The following is a 12,380-nucleotide window of genomic DNA, read 5'->3' as shown; positions in this document are numbered from 1 at the left end:
ACTCTACCTCAAAGTCTCAAGAGCCCACCCTGCACTCCTGCAGCTCCGGTTCAAGAACTCTCCAGACCCGAGGCCTTAGGAACGCGGTCCTGGAAAACATGGGGTCACGCGCGGGGCAGGCGCCAAACTGGCCACAGCCAGGGGAGCGGCACTAAAGGCGGGGCTGCTACGGGGCGGGGCGGGGCGGGGCGGGAGGAGGCCTGGGGGCGGCTTGGGTGTCACCACCAACACGCTCCGGCCGGAAACTGGCGCTAGTTTCCGGCCGGACGGCCGAAAGCCACCGATCCCGAACCAGCTGCCGGAGCCGTAGTGGCGACGGGGTGTGGAGGAGGCAAAAAGCCACTGGGGGAGGCCAGTCCAGATCAGTGCCGTCTGGCTCCGGCTCCTGATCCTGTGCGGAGCAACAGCCGCGGTCGCAGTCTCCGCCGCCGCCTCCGCCTCCATCGTCGTCGGGGGAGGGGCCAGCCGGACCCCGGGGTCACAGCCGAGGAATGAGGAGAGGCGGCCGGGCCCCGCGCTCCGCCCCGGCCTAGGGCCTTGCCCCGGGAGCCGCGAGGGTAACGGAGCCCCCTGCCCTGTCACCTTCCCCCGTCTGCTCCCGCCCTTCCCGCCTCTTCAGGACTCCCAAACTCTGACCCTCCGATCTCCACTGTCCCCCTTCTCCTTTCCGATGATATTTCACCCGGAGCCACCGCCTCCGGTCACCCTCTCCTCGCCCTGACTGTTCCTTGCTTGGCCCCAACCTTTTCCCCAGTTACTCCTCCTTTTCACCTGCGTCCCGCGTTCCTAGCCCCCCGGCCCCGTTCCCGGCCTCCCTTCCTAAGCTGTGCTGGGCAGTGTGGACGGTCCTCCCTTGTCAGCGAGACTTTCGGGAAGGGATGGTGGAGTGTTAAGGTGGTTGGAGTGCAGGCTACCCCCATCCTACCCGCAGAGGAGGATAAAGTTCATTGTAAAAGTCTCAGTATAAAAGTACAACGAAAAGAAAACAAGCTTGTTCTTTCCTGTAGAGAGCCAACTGAGGTGCGTCCAGTAATGGAGGAAGGGAGCGAAAAGTGTGCGAGTGTGAGAGCGAGGGAGAGGGGGAGGGAGAGAAGGATTGATTGATTGATTCTAGGGCAGGCTTATGAACTTTAGAAAAAAGAAAAGTTGCTCCGAGCCGATGGAAACTTTAGAAGCTGATGATGAGTAAGCCGTGGGCTGCGTGATCTCACTCCTCTTCTCATAATTACTAGGTTAACGGTGTGGCTCCGGTCGGGATGGAATGGGATTTGTTTACTGGGCCGGCGTATTTTTAGCTTGTCGGCTCACAAGGACCAGAGCTCTGAGTGTCTCCGAGTCTTTCCGAGTCTCTTTCCCTCCCTGCCTCCCTCCCTCTCTGTCTAGGTAGTCTGTCTAACCTAGGTGGTTCCTCTGGGCACAATACAGATACAGAAATTAAGTTGAAAGAAGTGAACTGGTGAAATTGAGAGTCTCTCCACACTCTTCGGGGGGTTTCCTATTCATAAATGCAAAGGCGAGAATTAGCAGGACTTTGACTTTTATTTTTGTTATAGTTTGATAACTGTGTATACAATATGCTTTTTAGAAAAATCAGATGCTGATCATTTTTCAGTCTTTGGCTTGTCATACTTAGTATATTTATTTAGGAGGTCTTGGAGGAGGCTGGATCCTTTTGTGTTTCAGAATCTATTTCTAAGGTGGGAAAGGACAAGAAGAGGGAGTGATAAGGCTAGTCCAAAAAGGATAGCAAATCCTACATTTTAAATATTTAGAAAATTTCCTTCCTAGTGAATGAGATTGCATTCCTGGTGGGGTGAGAAGACAGCAGGGACTTCTGCTGGGTGACTTGGGAGACTCACACTTGTAATTAAACGTTTGCTGTGCGTAATTTACAAACGAATATATTATACTCTTTGTCCTCATTGTTTTTCTGAACAGTTCTTTTAAAGTTTAGTATCCAACCTGCTCTGCTAGTCTATTGATATTTTGAAGGCTGAACAGAACTGTAAAATAAATGAAATTGATGTTGCTCATCTGGCGTCTGAATACCAGTCTTGTTCTAATTTCCACTAGCTACCCGGCGTGTCTCAGAGTACCTCCCTGAGTAAGTGGCCAGTTACTATGTACTTAGTGATCACAGATGAATACAAATATTAGCTCATGCTAGGAATAATTGAGAAAGTAAATATGCTGAAAAGATCTTCCGAAACTGAAATAGATTACTTTTCGATTTTATTCCATTCTGGATTATCAGCACCTTTCTGCCGATAATTATCCATTAACATGAATAATTTAGAATTGAACAGATATCCACTTTGAGCATTAAGCATTCAAGCAGGAAGGAAAGATGGAAAGACGATAATTTCCAAACCATTACTAATTTTTTGTTGTTGTTGCCTCACTTGACTTATCCCTTTCATTTAATGCCAAAGACTCCCTTGTGGAAAAAAAAGTAAACCTTTGCCAAAGAAAGGGCTGTCTGTTGACTTGTATAAGGCAGGCTGAACAGTAATGAATGGTAATTGTTAGTTGGACTTGATAGAGTTATGTCACCAACAACTTGGAAATATTCCTGAAGATTTAGATCCTTAATCTCCGTCTTTTGGGACCCCTATTGAAAAAAGATTTAATTTGGAGGGTAACATCACATTTTTAAAAACCACACACACCCTCTTTGACTATTAATCATTGTTTTAATTTGTGAGTCGGTTGATGCCAGTATTAGTATTGTCTGGGAAATTCTATTTATGTCAATGAGATAAATTAGGGAAGATTTCTGAATCAGCAAAATTTGAAATGGAATTGGAGACTATGGATTAGAGTCCTAAAGAAGCTTGACCTGTGGAGTTCGATAGAACTTGGTTCAAATCTTGATTATGGTTTTTACTATGTGACCTTGGACAATTTACTTCTACATTCTTATTTATAAAGTATGTATGAGCATTCAGGCAAATGAAATAGTTATTCTTTATTAGAAGTATACAAAGAGAAAAGAACTTCCAGGCAGAAAGTATGTTTATATCTATTTATATCAACGTCTACATTTATTATTCTGTGGCTGGTGGGATGGGATGGGGCTGCGGATTGAAGCAGTTGAATAAACCTAGGAATAAGCAAAGGGCAGCCTAGTAGTCTACCACTATTCCCATTTTGCAGAAGGCATCGTTTGGGTTTTTGATTCAATATATGTAACTGAGTGAATTATGATGGAATAACAGTATTAAAAATAAATTTTCAGATTGTTATGGGGATACTAAGTGCCACTTGTGAAAGTTTTAGAGCTTCTCAAGCATGGCTTAAGCATGCTGTGGATTCTGGAAGATTCTTGTAAGGCTTCTTGTAAGGAGCACCTCCTCTTCTTACCCCAATCCCATCGAGGGAAAATCCTGAGACAGTGCTTTTGAGGTGTGCCTTCAGCAATGTCTTCCCTGTGGGAACTTAGGAGCTGTGAAATCTTCTCATCAGCCCCCAATAAATTCAGAGAATTAAATTCTGTGTAACTGGAACAAACATGCAGGGCAGTTTTATGAATGCCTGAATTCAGTAGATTTTTTAATATGATAGAAGAAAGTTTTTTGTTTTTTTGTTTTTTTTTTTTTAAATTTAAGTAAGAAATACTTGCTGAATAATGATTGAGCACTCTTGTGGAGAGAGCTGTCTCCAAACTCCAGTGATGGACTTTGGGAATATAGAAAAGATATAAAGATGGGTGTCCTTGCCCTTGGGACATGACTCTATATACCCATCACAACGGGTATATAAAAAGGGACGGCATACTGTTATAAGCTTTAACATTTAGAACACAACATGTAAATGAAAGCAAGTTTAATGTGCTACAAATGGAGTATGTAGAGGCTAGAAAAGTTGAAGTAACAAGGTAAGATTCCGTGAGATCAATTAGGAAAGATTTCTGAATCAGCAAAATTAAAACAAATTTTTTTCTTTAATGTTTATTTCTGAGAGAGAGAGAGAGAGACAGTGTGTGAGCAGGGGAGGGGCAGAGAGAGAAGAGGACACAGAAACCAAAACAGAGAGAGAGAGAGAGAGAGAGACAGAGAGAGAGAGAGAGAGAGAGTGTGTGAGCAGGGGAGGGGCAGAGAGAGAAGAGGACACAGAAACCAAAACAAGCTCCAGGCTCTGAGCTGTCAGCACAGAGCCTGATGCGGGGCTTGAACCCATGAACCAGGAGATCATGACCTGAGCCAACGTCAGACGCTTAACCGACTGACCCACCCAGGCACTCCCTGAAACAGCAAAATGTGAAATGGACTTGGAGGCTATGGATTAGAGTTATAAAGAGGAATGGCCAATGGAGTTAGATCAAACTTGGTTCAAATCTTGACTGTGTGATCTTGGACAGTTGTCCGTCCTTATCTATGAGATATATGTGAGCATTCAAGTAAATGAAATAGCTATTCTGTGTTAGGAGTAAAAGAAAATAAAAGATCTTCCAGGCAGAAAGTATAGAAGGTACAGTGTGCAGTGATGATGTGAATGACTAAGCTGTGTTTGTTGGGGGAATAAATGAGAGGGGCTGGAGAGAATGTGGGTGGTCAAGTCATGGGTAGAGCAGGCAAGAGGGTGGAGGGGACTCAGAGGCCAGACTCTGTTGGGTGTTGATGGAAGCGTCAATAGAGTCATTGTAGGTCCTTGAACAAAGGATGGATTTAGTGAGAAGTATTGAGCCTTCTAGTCCAGGAACTCAGGGACAAGGAGTCAGGCGGCCACCGGTACATTGTAACTTCAGTTTCTCTCCTGGACCATCTTGGTGTAAAGGGACCATCCAGGAGACAGGATTCCTTGTAGAAGTTTTTGTGTCCACACACCTTACTCACCATGCTGAGCTCTGCTTGTGCCTGTCTCTTATTGTACTGGCTTGTGGGTTATGACTGGATTCTCCTAAAGAGCTTATGGTAAGGACAGTGTCATGTTTTAGGTGCATTTAACTTTCAGTTATCTCTGCTATTGTAGGGCACACTAGTATATGTAATTCAGAACTTAATATGGAAATTTCTTGGTTTGAAAATGCATTATTTTTTAAGCCAGATGTGTTTTATTTATTTATTTTTAAAGTTTATTTATTTTGAGAGAGAGAGAGAGAGTGAGAATTGGAGAGGGGCAGAGAGAGAGGGAGAGAGAGAATCCTAAGCAGGCTCTGTGCTGTTAGCATGGAGCCCAATGTGGGGCTTGATCCCAGGAACCATGAGATCATGACCTGAGCTGAAATCAAGAGTTGGGTGCTTACCGGACTAAGTCACCCAGGCACCCCATAAACCAGATTTATTTCAATGTTATTGAGGATCATACTAATGCTGATAATGAATTTGCATTCCTAAGCCTATGTTACCTGATGGTGAGGCGGGTATATTGATGGCAAAGAAGAGTCCACCTTGGTTTAAAGATTTTCCTCAGAAATCCTTTATTTTTTTATTTTTTTTTTCCAACGTTTATTTATTTTTGGGACAGAGAGAGACAGAGCATGAACGGGCGAGGGGCAGAGAGAGAGGGAGACACAGAATCGGAAACAGGCTCCAGGCTCTGAGCCATCAGCCCAGAGCCCCACGCGGGGCTCGAACTCACGGACCGCGAGATCGTGACCTGGCTGAAGTCGGACGCTTAACCGACTGCGCCACCCAGGCGCCCCATCCTCAGAAATCCTTTAAAATGGATAGTTAAGACTGGACTATACTGAGTATGTTAATGAAGATGAATTTCTTTTCAAAATCTGTGCAAGTCCAGTATGGCCACCTAAGCTAGTCTACCTTATGCCTGAGAGTGATTTATAGATGATGCCTATGTTGTAGCCAGAATGAGTCCTCACTCACGGTATATCTGGAGGAATCCTATCGTGTTGTGTTGCCTTGTTGAAGATGAATGAAGGTAGCTTTTTCGAAGGACTTGGGCTTTGTAGAAGCTTTTCCAGATATCAGCTCTGCTAATAATCTGTCAGGTTTTTCCTCCTGAAGTAAACTTGTTTGAAAATCTGGCCAATTAAAAAAAAAAAAGATATGGGGAGCAGTGTCCACATGTAATAAACAAAAAAATCACACGGCTGTTCTTGCAACATGTTCTTTCAGTTGACTTGCTTGCCTTCACCACTGCCTTCCCCCACCCCTGCCTTCCCCCTACCTTCTCATAGTCATTACCAAACTATGTGCTTATGATGTCATGAGCACAGGATTATTATTTACTTCTTGAGTCAGGAGTTGTAGTATTTATGAGTGGAAATCAGAGGTGGAAGTCAGGAATCTTAATTTATACAGTTTAGTTCAGGATTATTTTCAGTTGTGTTTTTTAGGATTATGTCTCATCTTTTTATTTCCTCTAAGAAATAATTTTGGATAGGGAAAATTATTAAGCTGTTATTTTTAGTGACCTGCTTTGAGTTTAGTTTTATGCTGGTTACTGCAGAGGATTAGGAAAAATGATGATTTTGTGCCTTTGGAGAGTTTGCAATCCAGTAGGGAGTAAGGGGTATAAGGAGGAGTGAATACCTGTTGAGCCTCTATTATGCCAGACAGATGAAACAAAGAAAATGTGAAGTTATTATTTTTAAAGATTTTTTTTAGTGTTTTTATTTCTGAGAGACAGAGAGAGAGAGAGCGAGCAAGCAGGGGAGGGGCAGAGAGAGAGGGTGACACAGAATATGAAGCAGGCTCCAGGCTCCGAGCTGTCAGCACAGGGCCTGACATGGGGCTCGAACCCATGAACCGTGAGATCATGATCTGAGCCAAAGTCGGACACTTAACTGACTGAGCCACCCAGGCACCCCAGAAAATCTGAAATTATATTATTGATTGCATAGTACAGATCTCATACCATAGAATGTACTTGGGGAAGAGCGCTCAGGTAGTTATTAATATCACAGAGAAATTGTAACTTATTCCAGATCTTAAAGAAAATTGTGTCAGTTACAAGGGGTGAAGGTGAAGCAAATAACAACAACAAAACCATTTCATTTGGAGCTGAGAGGGATCAAGCAAAAGCCTGGACCAGGCTTGGGTGTTCTTGGGGCAGTGATGAGACTGTCCTGAGTATCAGTGAACAGTAGTGACATGAGGTGCTTAGGTTGGTTTGGAGCTGTGTTTTATAGGGGTCTTATAAGGCAGGCTTATCAGTTGAGATTTTAAAGGATAGAAAATAGTGAAGCACTATGAATTTTTGAGGAGGATACTAATATGATAGTAGGAACCAGATTGGCTGGGATGGAAGGGAGATTGGCACCCGGGGTGTGTGAGGTGATGAGACCTGAGTTAGAGTTGTAGAGGGTGCAATCAGGAGAGAAAAGGGGGAAAAAGAGATTGTGAAGGAAAAATTGAAATCCGTGAGGACTGGATGTGGCAGATGGAGAGTGATCCATCAAGTATGACCATGACATTTTTTAGCCTGGGTTCTGAGACATCGAGATAAGGAAGGTAGGAAGGTTTCCTCATTTTTGGAGCGAATTTGATGAGTTCAGCATAAGAGGTATTGGATATAAAGTGGTAATGGAACGTCCAAGTGAAAGTTCTTCTAGTTCCTAGAGATGAGCCTGAAGCTGGTGAAGCTGGTGGAGAGTGGAGGACGAGGTTAGTACAGTTGCAAGTGTGGTTTTGTGGTGCATCAGCATGGATGTAGTGGCTGTAGCCAAGAGAATGAATAAGCTCTCTGACGACTAGGGTTTAGGAAAAGAGCAAAAGGCCAGAGATAGTGGTAACGATACACTAATACACTATTCTGTAGGCTTTAGGCCATTTTAATGGACTTCTTCCTTGTTCTTCCTTCCCCGACTCCAACAAGCATCCTTTGAATGCCTCCTACCTTGTAAGCACTGTCTTAGGCACCGAGGAAACAGATGAGTCAGACAAGGTCTCTACCTACAAGGAGTTTATGGGTCCAGGGGGAGGAGACAGATGCATAAATATATAGATGTAATGAAGTGTGGTAGTTGCTGCAATAGAAGTATGTAGGGGGGATTCTAAGGGCCTAAAGGTCTGTTCTGCCTTGGGCATGCAGAGGTTGGAAAGTGCTTCCCAGAGGAGATGACATTTGAGCTGAGTCTTGAAAGATGAGTTAAGGGTGTACCCTATGGAAGACGGGGAGAGGTACACTCCAGGCCGAGCAAACAGCATGAACAAAAGCTTGAAGGAACGAAACAGCCAGACTTCTTCAGGTAACTTGGGACAGCTTTAGCTTGTGCTGCAGTAAATGATGAGCATTTCAGGGTTTTTAAGCATCGGGTGATAAAGTTTCATGTTCTAGAAAGATTATTTTGTCAGTGGTGTAGGGGGTTAATTGGAGAGGAACAAAGCAAAAGCCTTTTTAAATACCTTCTTTATGCTTAACAGTAACACGTTTGTTACCGAATGATCCTGTTTGTAGACTCCTAGAATCTGAGAACTACAGGAACTGTTTCTCATTCATTTTCAAAGGGAATACTTGAGATTTACTCAGGATCACAGAAGTAGTTTTGTGATAGTTTGTTCTGGAATTCAGTCTTCAGTGGCCGTAATGTGGTTGGTGGTTAATAAATGTCATTTCACCTCTCTAATTCCCTCACGTCCCATTCCAGTGTTTGTTATGTCCTGCCACACTGCATTGTGCTAGAAGACATTCAAGTCCATTGTTGTTTTTCTCAGTCCAAAGTGAACAGTGGTATTTTCCCAGGTCTGACTGAGGAAGGTCTGCCCGGAGAGTACCTGGGAGAATAGGGACTTTTGACCTGGGGCAGTTGGGTGCCCTGGAGTGGAATGAATTGGATGTTAGGATTATTCATCTGTAATGATTCAGATGTAGAAGAATGTCAAGGTATTTGTTTTATTGAGTGTGCAGATGTAATTTTCTCTCCTGCTAAAGTTCCCTTCAAGTTGTTTTCTTTTCAACTTAATTTTAAATTGTGCCAATGAAACTTTGGTAGAAGAAATGGGCTCTAATAAATTGGTTACCTCCAAAAACTATGTTTATCTTTATTTAAAAAACATAAGATTTGACATTATACTTGTATTCTAAATCTTCCTTTCCTGTGTTTTTAATTTCTTTGGGTATATATATATATATATATATTAAATATATTAAAGTAGGCTCTAGGCCGAGTGTGGGGATTGAAGTCACAGCCCCCAGATCAAGAGTTGCACGGTCTACCACCTGAGCCAGCCAGGTGCCCCTTCATTGGGTTTTTGTGAAAGGAAATTGTTTGGGTTTAAAGTGCTAAGTGAGAGTTTGGGTTTTTTTTGTATTGTAGTCGTTTTGCTGGAGAAGAACAGGATAGAAGGATATCTTGGAGGTCCTTAGATTCCCTTGGGGGAACTTGGGACACAAGGGGATGTGAAAGGATGGATACGTTCCATTGATAAGTCTTCCTCAAAACTTAACTGAGTTGTGATTTCTTTACTCTTTTCTGTGGGCTCTGTCTCCATCTTCTCTGGAGACGGGTCTGGGTTTGGAAACTGTCCACTTTGGCAGAGCTGCCAATTCTTAATTCTTTCTCAAGTGGGCAAGGGTACATTCTGTTTTTGTTTGTGAGTGTTTGGGGGAGGGGGAGGGAGAGAAGGCACAGAGTAACTACTCACAGTGAGTCTTCATCTGAATTCCTATGTAACTGGAAGTTTCCTTGGCTTTGTTTTGGGGAGATGACTTGGTAACACCGGCATTTATGTTGTGTGGGAGCATGGTTGTCACTTCCCTCAGATGTCTGATTTAGGATGGCCATAAAAACTTCCTTCTTGTCCTTATCTGTCAGCCTTCGCCCCGCCCTGGTCTGAGTGCCTTTTGTGCACACTGCGGGATATTAAGCATCCCGTTCAGTTTAGAGCTGAACTGATTGAGTGTTCCCTGAAAGTTTAGGGAAACCATCTTGCTCCTGACTGTTACGTTTGGGTTAATGACTCCAGTATTCTTCCAGTCACCTGGCCCTTTCTTAATTTAAAAATTTTGAGTAATGAGATATTTTGAATATTTAGAAAAGTCCAGGGGAAAAAAACTAACACATTTTTGAGCCTATAACCGAAATTTAATGGATATTAACATTTTGTCATATTTGTCTTGGATCTCTTACTCTTTTTAAGATATAATGTTAGATGTACCTAAGGCCTCCTCTGCATCCTTTCCCCTTTTTTCTTTCTTGGGAAATGCTTACTGGCCTGATTTGCTATGTATCGTTCAATTTCATGTTTTATACTTTATATTTTTAATGTATTATATATACATAAACAACATATAGCTTTGTTTTGAAATCTTGCATAAATAGAATTGAACTGTATGTATCCCTTTGCAACTTTTTCTCTCAACATTGTTTTTCATCCGTCTACACGTAGATCTAATCCATTTACTCACCTAATCTTTAAGCCTCTTTCCTCCATTGCGTTTTTTACTTGTCCTGTGAACAAATATCCTACCCATTAAAGTCCCAGTTTAAAGCATGTCTTCCATGAAAACTTTCCTGATTTTTTTTCTCCAACAGGAGAGTCCCCACTTCTGAATTCTCCTGTCATTTTATCCATACTTGTCTGGTAGTAGTTGTATATTTTTGTATTTTTGCTTATTTGTGCCCTTGGCATGCCACTTCTACTACACTGTGAGCTCCTTGACAGCAGAGAAGTGTCTTTTATCTTTGTATTTTTCCTGGGGCTTGCCACAGTAACTCATACATGGTAGGCATTTAGTAACTGTTAGTGACTAAATGGTTAATGAATAAAAAAGACAATCCTTCCCGTAGGTGAATTGTTAGTTTAATTAGGAGCGTGAGAGTGGGCCCCCATGAAAAATCGAGCTTATAAAAGAAAGATTCAGCACTGAAAATTACATAAAATGCACATAATTGGGTGAGAGTAGTCAAGACTAACTTCCTGCAGGAGATGAGAGCAAACATTCCTTGAGAAATGAAATGGGAATTGATCGGTGATATCATCCAATGAGGAAACTCCTGGGAATTGATCCTGATGGCATCTGTGAGGCACTGTGCTCCTGTGGCCAGCCTCATTTCACTAGCTATCAAATTCTGCTGTTGTCATCAAGGTCTTGACACCCTCACTGGAGATGGGACACTGGCTGTTGAGAAAAAGCAGCCTCTCTGTTCACTTAATAAACACTGCTGAGAACCAGGAATTCTTTGGCATCTAAAGAAGAAAGTCTGATATACCCATTCGTATATATGCTTTCAACACTTCCCTTTTTTTATTGAAACCAGATTGAATCTCAGCAGAATATTTTGAAGCTTTTAATTCTAGAAGGTATATTCCCAATATAACATCGTTTTGGCCTCATAGAAGTTCTTCCTTCCCCCGCCGAGTAGAAATTAAATATTAAGTGGAACTGTATGAAATTGCAGTTTTTAGGTAAAAGCAGTCAAATATTGGCAGTTGTGTATGGTCAGACCTTATATATCCAGTCTTGATTTTCTCCTGGTCTGCAGAACTTTGTGGACCTTTTTGAAGTGGATAATCCCAAGTCCAGTTTTTCTTTTGTAGTTATGTTAAGCTCAAATTTTTTAACATTTATTTTTTTAAGTTTATTTATTTATTTTGAGAGTTGGGGGAAAGGGACAGAGAGAAAGAATCCCAGGCAGGCTCTGCACTGAGCCTGACAGGGCTTGATACCACGAACCTCGAGCTCATGACCTGAGCAGCAGTCCAATAGGATGCTTAACTGACTGAGCCACCCAGGTGTCCCTTAAGCTCAACTTTTTAATAACATGTTTTTCAGAACACATTTAGTATATTTTTCAGAACACATTTAGTATACTTGGGAAGGTTGTGGGTAAATGTGTGAGGGTTGTAGGCCAGAGTACACTGTGAAAAGTAAGTCCGAGATAAAAAAACTTTTGCTCTCAATAGGCAGAATTGATTGAGTTGGCTTTAATGAGCATAGTTTCTTTGAATAACTGACACCCCCTCCCCGCCCCGCCCTTCCTGCCACCCCCATGTCTTCTCTCTAGTCTTGATAAGGGAGAGCTGGTGGTGGAGAAAACCATGGAAGAGAAAATTACCTGTGGCCCTTGATTGTATTTGGAGACTTAGCAGGGAAGAAGGTATGAGCCCTGGCTCCTAGCACCAGACTCTTACTTTGTAAACTCCAAACAGTTCTTAGGTTAAGGGGGGCAGGGGTGGGGGGGGGGAGGGAGTGGTGGGGCGGAGCTCAGGAAGTGGGATGGAGAGCAAAGACACAAAGATAGGGGGAGTTAGCAGTATGGAATAGGATTGAGGAACAGGAATGGAAAAATAAGGATAGGTTAAAGAGGGTCTGTTTCCTCTTATCCTTCAAAACCCTGTTACAAGTCTTTATAAACCTTGTACCTTGACTATATCCCAATTGCCTCCAGGCCACATACCTACTTTGAAAACATCATATATAGAATTCAGCTTTGAAAGTATTGGTTTTGTGTTCAAAAATGGTTCTTTGAGAAG

General features: G+C 42.7%; 1 protein-coding gene across 1 annotated transcript in view; it reads left to right on the top strand.

The window, feature by feature from the left end:
* Positions 1-314: 314 nt before the first annotated feature.
* OTUD7B (OTU deubiquitinase 7B) overlaps positions 315-12,380 on the top strand; it is a 55,220-nt gene continuing 43,154 nt past the window's right edge. The window contains exon 1 of the mRNA XM_043576109.1: positions 315-557. The gene's annotated coding sequence lies outside the window, so the exon portion shown is untranslated. The remainder of the gene's footprint in view (positions 558-12,380) is intronic.

The sequence above is a fragment of the Prionailurus bengalensis genome, chromosome C1, assembly GCF_016509475.1.
Source record: "Prionailurus bengalensis isolate Pbe53 chromosome C1, Fcat_Pben_1.1_paternal_pri, whole genome shotgun sequence".
Taxonomy (NCBI): Eukaryota; Metazoa; Chordata; class Mammalia; order Carnivora; family Felidae; genus Prionailurus; species Prionailurus bengalensis.
This window is presented reverse-complemented; position numbering and strand designations above follow the sequence as displayed.